Source organism: Carlito syrichta, unplaced genomic scaffold (assembly GCF_000164805.1).
Source record: "Carlito syrichta isolate Samal-C Ts95f unplaced genomic scaffold, Tarsius_syrichta-2.0.1 Scaffold274453, whole genome shotgun sequence".
In the NCBI taxonomy this organism is placed as follows: Eukaryota; Metazoa; Chordata; class Mammalia; order Primates; family Tarsiidae; genus Carlito; species Carlito syrichta.
The window spans coordinates 18,390-31,114 of NW_007218549.1; the positions used below are offsets into that span (position 1 = coordinate 18,390).

Consider the following 12,725-nt stretch of genomic DNA (forward strand, 5'->3'; position numbering starts at 1 on the left):
TGTGATGTAAGTTCACGGCTCCGGGGTATGGACTCGTTTCCTCCACATCCGTATTTGACTTCTCCAGGCATTTTCAAAAATTTAATTTAGACTGTTTATTCAGATCATTTGTTTCGTTTGTTGTCTGGGGCCACCCTACCATGGTTATGTAAAGAACTTTTGGGAAAACCCATGTGAGATGTTAAGCCCTATTTTAAAAGGGCATGGAACTCACTACATAAATCTGGAAACTTAAGAGAAACTGTTTTATAACAAGGGATAGATTTCTTAATGCATATTTAACAATCAAGGCACATCTTAATCTGTTGCCAACGGCAGATATTACTTGGTTTGGGGAAGGGAGGAGTTGGTGTGTTGGAGTTCTCTTTCCTGCCCAGTTCCACTCCAGTCCCCCTTGGAATTTAATCCTACGATGGAGGGCTCCAGACAGCCTGTGGTAATGAAGGACCTTGCCAGACTCAAAGCAGTTTCTTAATCTACGTTTCACTGCACTGGGATCCATCATTTTTCTGGTGATGGATCATAAAGTCAGTATGATCCCAACCCTGCCTCCCACCTGGGCTCTCTTAGTTCAAAGGACTCTTAGAGACTCAAAAAGGCATAAACATAAGTAATCAAAAATATCTGTTCTGTGCCTATTTTAATTTGCACTATCTTTTTTTATTGTGTAGATTTCTGGCCTTGGTTGGAAACTAGCTGTGAATGATGATGTGCTGAAATTTCACACAGGTAAAGGAAAGGTGATAGAAACTGAAAGTCAGTCTTTTTTTTTCTTCAGATTTTTACTGTTAAAATGGTGGATTAGGTGTTCATGCTGATGAGCAATCATCCTTTTGCTCCATTTTGCAACTTTGCTGTTTTTCTGTTTACTGAGGACCTGACCTTTTATCAGTGTTGGCTGATATCCTATATGGTAGGTACTGGCTTCATCTGCTGTGACTTTAAGACACGGTTCCAGGTCATACTATGGCCAGCAACACACCACCTCTCCTTACCGTACCCTTGATCAGAAAATGTCTTCTATTCGTCAGACTAAAATCTGCATACTTTGCATGAGCCTAGCAGTTTTTGTAACTGCGTATAGAAGAAAAATTTGGCACAGTGTCCCTTGTTTCTCACTTCCAAGGATTGTTTCAATTCCAGCCTGTCCAAGTGTACAAGATCATACAAAAGTGGTCATTAAAAAATCATAGCCTGTCCCAGCCACCATCTTCAATTTTGATCTTAACTGGGCAACTTTAAAGGGAGAATGTGCCCTTAAAATTATTAAGGACAGGATCTCAGTTTGGGGAGAAAAAAAGGAACTGAAATAGTTCCCCTCTCCTCTTTCTCCCTTTGCTTCCTCTCAGTATCACATTCTTCCTCATCCTGGTGCTGGCCATACCTCCTGCTTTGAATTTTTAAAGCATACAAAAACCCTAGCCAAAATAGTTCTGGGAAACGGCTCTTTTCCAGACTTACTATTTTTCTTCTTGGCTCTTCAAAGTGGCTGCAGAAACGCAGTCTTTTGTCTCTTATCCATTGGTCACTGCTGGTCCCTGAGGCTTGTCATAGCTGGTTATGTGGCTCATCTCCCAATTCAGTCTACTTTTTTCACCTCATCCTACTCTATCTTAGAAAATATACCAGCTGGCTGTTCCTGTATGCAGCTGCCAAGAGGAACAGGAAGTAAGACAATATCCTGGATGCTTGGAGAGGACAGAATGACACCAAGATGGGAAAAGGGAACTTATAAAGGGCTGGCTTACTTATCCTGGTCCATTCTGACTCCTGAGGAGAGTTCTCAATTAGCATGTGTTCTATACGTTGTTTTAGTTCTGCTTCTGTAGTTAGTCTGTCACTAACACTTTGTAGCCTACCTGATACCTGCTATACCTTCTCCCTACTGGAAGGCGAGAGGGAAAGGAGCTGAAGGAGAAGGAGTTATTCTTGGAAAAGTTTCCTCACTCTTAATAGAGAGATGTAAGTAGTTTTTGTTTCCTTCCTTTGTTTGTTGTCTAGCTAAAACTAATGCCACAACTATCCTGCTACAAGATCCTGAGACTAAAGCCAGGTCTGATGGCAGAGCAGAGAGGTGGAAGTGAGCGGAGTCCTTGAGATGTTATTGAGCCACAGTCCCCCTATCTAAGCTGACACTGCCCATTAGGTGAGATAATACTTCTAAGCCCTCTATGAGAGAGGTTCACGTTTTTGTCCTCTGTTGTCTGTTCTGTGAGACAAACCCCCATCTGTATAAGTCTCAGTATGCTAGAGAAAACACTCATTACCAATGGTCCTCATTTTGTTTTTTCATATTTTTAAGTCATTTTGCAAATCATTTACAGAGGCAGGGATAAAGGAATATTGAAAATAATGTTTAAAAATTGTTAATTTAAGCGTTGCAAACCCAACTTTTTATTCTGTATTTTCCTGCATTTGAAGGAAATGGGCAGTGTTCTTTGAACGCAGCTGATACTTATCAGTCAACATATAAGAACCAGAAACAATCCTCTTGTAAGTATTGATTTCAGATTTCAAATACATCTCTAATGGTACCAGCTTGTAATTACTTTTGCTGCTTCTTGCACTTGAATAAATAAAAAGCAATACTTTTGAAAACTGTGATGGCTCATGATTTTGTTAAGGAGAGGGTAGCCATTTTATTTGCTTCTTAGCTGGAAAACATTTTCATTTTTAGATTTATAAACACCAATTGCAGTGAGAAATTCAATGAATTTTTTCATCTCTATCTCATATATTCACTTCCATTCACCTTTGTTTATATACATCTGCCTTTATCATTTGTTGGCTTACAAACTGTATGAAGTATATTTGAGGCACATCATAAAAGATGACAATATATCACACATCTTTTTAGGATGGCTCAGATTCTTGTTGCAAAATACTGAATAAGGAAGTCATTCCTGTTAAATGACTAACTGGATGAGACTATCATATTTCCTTTTTATCCTTGAATCATCAGTTCTTGAGTTTGAGAAAGTTCATCTAGGGTATCATCATCTGAAGACTCATAGTCTGAGATTCCAGACTATGATATGATAAATTTACGGCAGACACAGTGGCTCGCAACTGTAATTCCAGCACTTTGGGAGGCCGAGGCAGGAGGATTGCTTGAGGCTAGAAGTTCGAGACCATCCTGTATAATGTAGCAAGACCCCATGTCTACAAAAAAATAAAAACAGCTTGCTGGAAGTGGAGGCATGTGTCTGTAGTCCTAGCTACTAAGGAGACTGAAGTGGGAAGATTGCATGAGCCCAGTTCAAGGTTATAGTGAGCTATGATCACACCACTGAATTCTAGCCTAGATGGCAGCGTGAGACCTGGTCTCTTTTAAAAAAAAAAAAAAAAGTCACTGTCATTATTAAAATCTAGAGTTCTTTTCTCTACCTTTTTGCATTTTTCTGATTTTTCTAATGCTTGGAAGTGTATTTATCAATTTTCTTCTCTTTGCCATTATTGAAAAAAAAATGAAAAATTCTGAATTTTTATCAGTGATTAATAAAAGCTTTAAAACAATAACAATAAAAACTACAAAGATAATGTCTCCAATTTTTTTTCTACCCTCTTAAAAGATGATGGAGTATTTTGGGCATTCTAATAAGATAACAGAAAGATGATCTAATAGTGATGATTTATTTCACTTTTGAATCAACTTCTAAGTGATTTAGAATGCTTTATCTTATTATTTTTGTCTTGTATAATTGGGGATAGTTGTTGAGTGATTTGAAATAATTCCTAGGATAATGATATAGCAAAATGTCTGAAGCTAGAGGCAATCAAGATTACTAAAATCCTGTAAGTTATGATAGGGTCTAGTGGACCCTATGTGGTAATTGCAGAATAGAATGAGTTTTATTATATTTTTCAAAAGGAAAAATTGGGGGGGAGACATAAGAGTCTAAGTAAGAATAAAATAGACGAAATAGCCATCCTTATAAGCAACTAAAATGTCTCAGGAAGAAAACTCAAAATCTAAAATTGAATCCAACTGCCGGCAGGCAGGTGGTGAAGCGGGATTGGCAGTAGTGGGAATCTGCCTGGGGAAGAAGGGGCACACCTCATCAACAAGGGTACCTGCATGATGATCATTTATATACCTAACCCTGAATTGTACTCCACATCTTTAAAACAAAAAAATTAAAAGAGAAAAAAATAAAATGAAAGGAAAAAAGAAAATTGAATCCATTGAACCCTGATGACACAAGGGATTATTCACTATAAATTAATTATTCTGATATTTGCAACAGAACTTTGTCCACCTGATAATCACAGTGGCAATCAGTGCCCTCCATGGTGCTGAAATCAAGGGACATTTTTCTGTTTACTGTGCAATCAGTATAACTGACCACTCCCTCCCTCTAGAAATCATCCTTGGGTACTGCAGACCTCTTCTAGTTTTGACTAACCTTATTAGCTACTCCTGCCACTTCCTCTGGAGGGTCTTCCTCTTCCACCCTTATTTTTTTTTTAAGGTTTTTTTTTTTTTTGAGTTGGAGTCTCACTCTGTCACCCAGGCTGGAGTGCAGTGGCACGTACACAGCCATCCCAGTGTCGACTTGCTGCGCTCTGGCAATCCTGCCTCAGCCTTCCAAGTAGCCAGAACTATAGGCGCATGCTACCATGCCCAGTTGATTTTTTTATTTTTATTTTTATTGTAGAAATGAGATCTCGCCAAGTTGCCTGGGCTGGTCTCAAACCCGCAAGCTCAGGCAATCCACTTGCCTTGGCCTCCCAAAGTGCTGAGATTACAGGCTGAGCCACCAAGCCCAGTCTCCCACCCTTTAAAATAGGAAATTCCCCAGGGCTTCTCCTCTCAGCACTAGTCTTCTTATCACCACTCTTCATCTCCCTAGATAAACTCATCCATTCCTGTGACTTTAAGTTCTGTCTATGTGTTGATGACATGACACCTATCTTTGACCTCTGATGCTGACCTCTCTTCCAGAATTTGAGAGTCAGCGATCTATTGACGTGTCCACTTGAATACCTTATAAGCGTCCCACACTAAACTTGTGAGTTTTACCTGTTCCAAGTCCTGCTTCTTTTGCCATCTTCCCTGTTTCAGTGAATAGCACCTCCCTCTTACTCCTCTGTTTAAAATGAAACCCAGGAAACATTCTTACCCCTTCTCTTTCTCCCTTCTCTGTCTCTCATTATCCAAACTACTTCTCACATTCATTTATCTTTATATCCATTGCTACCACCCTAATCCAAGCCACCATTATGTCATGGATGTCTGCAGTAGCAAAAATTGGTTACTTGCTTGCCCAACTCCTATCTACTCGAAATGCAGCTACTGTAGGGATTATTTGAAAACATCAGTTGTGTTTCATGGCACTTCCTTGATTTGGACTTTTTAGTGGTTTCTTGTTGCCCTTAATGGAATTCGAGACTCATAGCATTGCCAACAAAGTCCTACATGATTGGGTCCTTGCTTCCCCCACCAAGTTCATCTCACATTGCCCAGTGACTTGCTATGTTCCAGCCACACTGGTGTGCTTTCATTTCTTCTACCAAGCCTCCTTTGCCAGGAATGTCTCCACCTCATCCCACAGCTCTATCTGGTTTACTCCTATTTATCTTTCATTTGTCAATTTAATGTCATTTATTCACACATTGGCTGATCCCCTCTGTCTCCATTCTTAATTAAGGACCCACCTTGCCCCAGTGTTTCTGTTTTACCACCCCCCATCCTTTCTTTAAGAGAAGGGATCTCACTCTGTTACCAGACTGTAGTGTATGGTACAATAGCTCACTGCAGTCTCAACAACCTGGGCTCAAGCAATCCTCCTGCCTCAACCTCCTGAGTAACTAAGACTACAGGCATGCGCCACCACATCCAGCTAATTTTTTGCATTTTATTTATTTGTAGAGATGGAGTCTTGCTACGTTGTCCAGGTTAGTCTCAAATCCCTGGCCTCAAGCAATCCTCCTACCTCGATCTCCCAAAGTGCTGGGATTCCAGGTGTGAGCCACCGTGCTAGGACTTACCACTCTTTTTTATTCCTTTAAAGCACTCATCAAATTAGTAATTAATCAATAAATAAATAGAATAGTTTTGTTTCACACTAAACTTATTCCTTTAGGTCAGAGACTATGTCTGACTTGTTGACTAATATGCCTGGGACATGGTATACCTCAAATGTACATTTGTTTAATGCCTGACTTAATGAACCAGTCAGTAAACTAATGAAGTTCACCGTGCCTGCTGCATGGTAAGTACTGAGTCCTTACAAAAAATTTTCTATAATAATCGCTAAATTAGGAAGACTTCCTGAACTTTTTCCATTTATTTGTTTTGGGAGGAAGAGATTACTGCTGTCCAGTTACAGGTCCCCATTAGGAAACTGGTCATACATGGGGCTCAGACTTCTTTTGTTTCTGGTTGCCTGGCTTAACCCTGAAGCCCTTTTGCCTCAACATTTCCAAATCAGCTCTGTAAAGAATCTGACCCCAAGTGTGAATTTTGTCTTTCTGAATTTCATAGCATTTAATATTATCTACTTTTTCTCTCATCTCCCTCTTGCACCAAATCCCCTTCCTGAGACAAAGCATACTATGTCAATTATTATTGCTTTTTGCTACAAGTAATAGAAGCTCCAACCCAAATTGATCTAAACACTAAAGGGATATGCTACCTCATAAAATAGTAGGTCCAGAGGTAGGACAGGCTGCAGTGATGGCATGCTTCTCTAAGATTTTCTTGGCTCTTCTTTCCTTGTGTATAAATTCTTCTTCAGGCTGGTACCAAGATGGCCACCAAGTTCCTAGGATTCTATGCAGCTGTAGTGATGGCCACCAAGTTCCTAGGATTCTATGCAGAAGAAGATGCAGGTAGTCTCTTCCAGTGTGTCTCATCTCAGAAGCTCTGCAGCATCTAATCACTGGCAAGGAAGATGTGGTGTTAGCTATGACTGACTTTGATTAATGAGGATATTCCCTGAATCACATGGGGGAAGGGTCTTCACAGAACTAAACCAAGTCTCTCACAGAGAGAAGGGAAGAGTGGGGAAAATATGTTGGTTAAACAACCAAGAGAACTGGCCACATACACATTAATTTATAAATTACAAAATGCAGATAGCTATATGCTCCCTGAGTATTTTTCAAGAGCCCACTATACCATGGCCATGGATTCTTTCTCATGGAACAGGACAGTGGGTCACAGGTTTTCTCATCTCCAACAACATGCGTGGATTCTGTGAGATAAAGGCACTGAAAACATTTTAAATAAATGTTAGTATGTTGATATGATCTTGTTCCTTCTTATTGTTAGAAAGAAAAAAATGCCCACAAGACACGTTCTTCTCCCAACTCAAACTTTTTTTTAGTTTCTTTTCAGCTTTGAGTCAAGAAATATTTACCTATCTATTAATGCTGCTGTAGTGTTTCACTTTGGTCTAGGCACTTAATAAAAGTTTGTTCAATTAATGTATATGTTTCAAACTCTGTGGACTTTATTTCACCTCTAGAGGTGGGGTGTTGAGAGAGGTACAGAAACTTTCCAGTAACTCAAACTATCATAATGCAGCGCATAAAATTTAGAAGATGCAGAAAAGCACAAAGATGAATAGTGTATCTATTAACCCAGAAAGATAGAAATAGAGGCTGGATGCATTGGCTCAACCGGTAATCCCAGCACCATGCATGGGAGGCCAAGGCGAGAGGACTGCCTGAGCCCGGGGATTTGAGACCAGCCTGAGCAACTTGGTGAGACCTCGTCTCTACAATAAATCACAAAAACTAGCTGGGCGTGGTGGCATGAGTCTGTAGTTCCAGTTACTTGGAAGGCTGAAGTGGAAGGATCACCTGGGCCCAGTAGGTTAAGACTGCAGTGACCATGTCACAGCACTCCAGCCTGGGTGACAAGAGTCAGACTTCAACTCAAAAAATAGAAAAGATAGAAATAGATACAGTTAATATATCTGTGGCCTTTCTTTCTTCCTTTTTTTTTTTTTTTTGCTTATTTATGTATTAAGCAGGGAGCTTTATTTTGGGATCTAATGACTCCCTAGGTCAGTAGTTCAATAAACATCATGATTTACTGCTTTTAAATCAACAATTCTTCCTAAACGCATCTAGTTCACGATGTATTTAGTCAGTCATCAGTCAGTATTCCAGTACCAACTATGTTCTAGCCAGAGACCCTCAAGTGTGTGTTACACAAGAATTATTTTGGAATGCTGTTTAAAAATCGTGATTTGCAGACAAGCATTCCTGCCCCCCACCTCTCACCTCTTCAAAGCTTACTAAAAGGAAAGGAATAAAAAGGCATTAACTTACAAGAATAAAGACAAAGGAAGGGGAAAGACAAAGCTAGAGCCAGAGATTCAACAAGTGTTCTGACAAAGACAAGCATTTGGGAGATGGAAAGCAGATGGAGAAGTAATTAATTTAGCAGAGAGGAAGAGGTCAAAACCTAAGTATGAAGTTCTAAGAGACCTTCAGCTTTTGAGGTGTACCGGGTGTCACTAAAGGGGAGGTCAGGTGTAGGCTCAAAATATGAGGGGTAGGTGAAAGCCTATATCTGAAACAGATCCTAGGTTCCTTTCTGTGCCCACCCTGCATAACTGGACAACTGTCAATAAACCTAAAGGGGGGATTAGGCCTGGCACGATGGGTCATACCCATAATCCCAGCACTTAGGGAGGCCAAGGTGAGAGAATTGCTTGAACCCAGGACTTCGAGACCAGCCTGGGCAACATAGCAAGACCTCGTCTCTATAAAAAATTTTTTAAAAAATTTGCCAGGTATGGTGACATGCATCTGTAGTCCCAACTACTCAGGAGGCTGAAGCGGAAGGATTGCCTGAGCCCAGGAGATTGAGGCTATGGTGAGCTGTGATTGTACCGCTGCATTCCAGCCTGGAAGACAGAGTGAGACCCCAACTCAAAAAAAATAAATAATAACAAAGAAGAGGATTAAGTGGATGCTCAGCTCCCAGCAAAATAAAACAGCAGCAGAGCAAAGCTCTCTAGATATTTGCGGGGAGAGAAGTCCAGTAAAGAGCTGGTTCATTGCTGGAGCATCTGCTGTTGAACTTCCCGAATCAGTACCCTACACAGAGAACTAAGCAACTATGCAGGGTGTCATGAAGGGTAAACCAAGAGTCACTGGACATTTGAGAAATACCTCCAGCATAGTAAGGAAAGCACATGTATAGAAGTAAAAGGGACCTGATGGAATGGGGACAAAGCAAGGAAAAGGCAACTTCAAAAAAACTGTGACTGAGTAGTATCAAAGAGACAAAAGAAATGTCTATAAAACAAAATGGAGCCGGGCTCGGAGGCTCAGCCTGTAATCCCACGCTTTGGGAGGCTGAGGTGAGAGGATTGCCTAAGCCCATGGGTTCGAAACCCACCTGGGCAGCTTGACGAGCCCTCATCTCTACAATAAATTAAAAAAAAATTAGCTGGCATGGTAGCGCGCACCTGTAGTTCTGGCTACTTGGAAGGCTGAGGCGGAAGGATCGCCAGAGCCCAGCAGGTCGAGGCTGCAGTGGCCGGCAGCGACCACTGCACTCCAGTCTGGGCGACAGAGTGAGACTCCAACTCTAATACAAAAAATAAAAAAAAAAAAAACCAAAATGGAAGCAACAGAGGAGGAAAACAAGAAAGTGCTTGAGAAGTATATAGTGATTTTAGGAGTTTCCAAGAAAACAGAAGGAGAACAAATCATCAAATAAATAATAGAGGAGACCAGGTGCAGTGGCTCAAGCCTGTAATCCCAGCACTTTGGGAGGCCAAGGTGAGGGAATTAAAATTAAATTTTTTAAAATTTAATTTAAAAATTATTAAAAAATTAGCTGGGCATGGTAGCACACGTCTGTAGTTCCGGCTACTTGGAAGACTGAGGCGGAAGGATCACCTGAGCCCAACAGGGTGTGGGGTGGATGTGAGCGCCACTGCACTCCAGCCTGGGCGATGGCACATCATCATTACATTTCAGAACATGGCCAAGTGCGATGGCTAATGCCTGTAATCCCAGTACTTTGAGAGGCCAGGGTGAGAGGATTGTTTGATCCCTGGAGTTTGAGACCAGCCTAGGCAACATATTTGTCTCTACAAAAATAAAAAAAATTAACCAGACATAATGCATGTGCCTGTAGTCCTGGTAACCTGGGAGACTGATGTGGAAGGATTGCTTGAGCCCAGGAGGTTGAGGATGCAGTGAGCCATGACTATGCCACCATACTCCAGCTTGAGCAACAGAGTGAGACCTCCAACTCAAAAAAAAATTTTTTTTTTCGGAACATCTTAGCTAAGGAAAAAAAATTCTAAAATCTTTTAGAGAGGAAAAAGCTGATCACAAAAAAAAAAAAAAGGAAGAGGACTCAGAATAGCATTAGAGTTGTTACCAGTTGCCCTTGATGATAGAAGATGATAGAGCACAGCCCTAAAAATTCAGAAGGAAAACAATATTTAGTCTGGAGTCCTTCACCAAACTAACCTGTAAACCAAGTCATATAGAATACACACATTTTCAGATACACAAGGTCTCAAAGATGACACACTTGTGCATCCTTTCTTAGAAAACAGGTTAGCAAAATTGGGAAGTAAAACAATGAATGATACAGGAGAGAAAAACCCATGAAGAAAAGCAACAAGGAAATTCCTAGGGTGGAAAAAAGGAATGTCTGAAGATCTCTGGGAAGCAATTAGGCCAGAGAGGAGGGAGAGGGAAGAGGACATCAGAAGTTGCTCAGGAAAGTGAAACTTAAGTGTTTGAGCATAAAAAATATCACTGGTAATTATATGGCAAAGATGCTGAAACACTGAGAGAAAGTTAACAATAGGTAGATGTTTTCCAAAGTGATGCAGTTATTAAGTTCAGGGGAAAAAATGACAGATTGTGCAAGAAAAAAAAGGTTGTGATGCAGTATTTGGCTCTGAATAGTATATAGTTTTAATATTGTAATGTCATTAACTGAGTGTGGTGGTACACACCTGTAATCCCTGCTACTCAGGAGACTGAGGTGGGAGGATCACTTGAGCCCAGGAGTTCAAGGGTGTAGTGAGCTATGGACCTGCCACTGCACTCTAGCCTGGGCGACAGAACAAGACCTCATCTATAAAATAAAGAACAAAAGAAGAAAGTTAATTAAAATTAATGATTGATTTTAATTACATATAACTCTATATTTGGGGACATAGGAAGAAAAAAGTTGGGGTAGAGGAACTTGAACCTAGTATTTATTCACCATGGCAAAAAGTCAATGGACAAGGACTAAAATTGGCAAATCAAGACACAGTGATATAGACATATAATTTTTTAAAGATATGGAGAGAAATGTCATTGGAATTAGCAAGAGAAGTCGAGGGTGATAACCTATAGGACTAGGACTGGGTGTGAGAATGAATGGGATAGGAGACTGTTGTTCTTTATCATAATCTTTTCAGTACTATTTGATTTTTAAAATAATATGCTATTTGTGTGTGTGCATTTTCTTTTGATGAGTAAAGTTTATTTTTAAATAATGTCACCTGTGGCCCTTGTTAAAAATACTATTTCTGGGCTAATCCAGTAAGTCTGTAGTGGGACTCAGGAATCTGAACTTTTAAGTAGAGCTGCAAGAAATTTGGAAGCAGCTGGCCAATGGGTGATACTTTGGAAAATATCACTCAGATTCCTGAAATTGTATGTAAGGTACTATAGAATATGAATTTGATTTTTGTTTGTTTGTTTGTTTGTTTTGAAGAAAGTCTATAATCTTTCAGATTCTCTTTGATGCCTCAAACCTAAAAAAGTTTAAAAAATACTTCTCTCCACCTCCTACCTGCTTGCCTTACATCTATGAATAAATGAGACTCAATTAATTATGTACGGTCAAAAACAGAGCTAATTATTACTATACTGAGTTAAACATTTTATGAAACTCATTAAATTATATAAAGTAGGCAACATTGGCTAAATTTTCAGTCTGACACTTAGTATATTGCTGTGGCGAATACCTTTTAAAAATTGTTGTATTTATAAAATATTATAGGAGTTTATGAGGTGTGATTTGGGTAGACAGCAAAATGATTTTATTTTTGGTATGCAGTCACCAAAATAGAAGGCATAAGATTTTGATTCATATGGTTTTTTAAAAAATATTTTTCTGATTTTTTTTTTCTTGAGACAGAGTCTCACCTTGTCTCCCAAGCTGGAGTGCAGTGGCATGATCATAATTCACTGTAACCTCGACCTTCCGAGCTATGTGAACCTTGTGCCTCAGCCTCCTGGTAGCTGAGACTACAGGTGTGTGCTATGAAGCCCAGCTAACTTTTTATTTCAAAATTAAAAAGAAGTCAGAACTCAGACACTCGGCCTGTAATCCCAGCACTTTGGGAGACCGAGGTGAGTGGATTGCCTGAGCCTGCAGGTTCAAAACCAACCCGGGCAATTTAGCGAGACCTTGTCTCTACAATAAATCAAAAAATGAACCCAGCGTGTAGCGCACGCCTGTTGTTCCGGCTACTTGGAAGTTTGAGGCTGAAGGATCCCAGGAACCAGCAGGCCAGCTCTGGGGTGGCCGTGAGTGTGCCACTGCACTCCAGTCTGGGCGACAGAGTGAGACTCCAACTAAAAAAAAAAAAAATTAAATAATAAGTAAATAAGTCAATAAAATTAAAAAGAAAATCACATGTTCTCACTCATAAGTGGACCTTAAACACTTATTCTAATACTATAGGATAAGGACTGTCAGTAGTGGGAAATCGCAGGGGGTGGGCGGGGGCAGAGGG

General features: G+C 40.1%; 1 long non-coding RNA gene across 1 annotated transcript; it reads left to right on the forward strand.

The window, feature by feature from the left end:
* Window positions 1-2,005: 2,005 nt before the first annotated feature.
* LOC110595125 lies at window positions 2,006-2,599 on the forward strand. The gene is made up of 2 exons (XR_002481620.1): window positions 2,006-2,146; window positions 2,422-2,599. It is a non-coding gene; the product is annotated as an uncharacterized LOC110595125 (long non-coding RNA).
* Window positions 2,600-12,725: the final 10,126 nt, after the last annotated feature.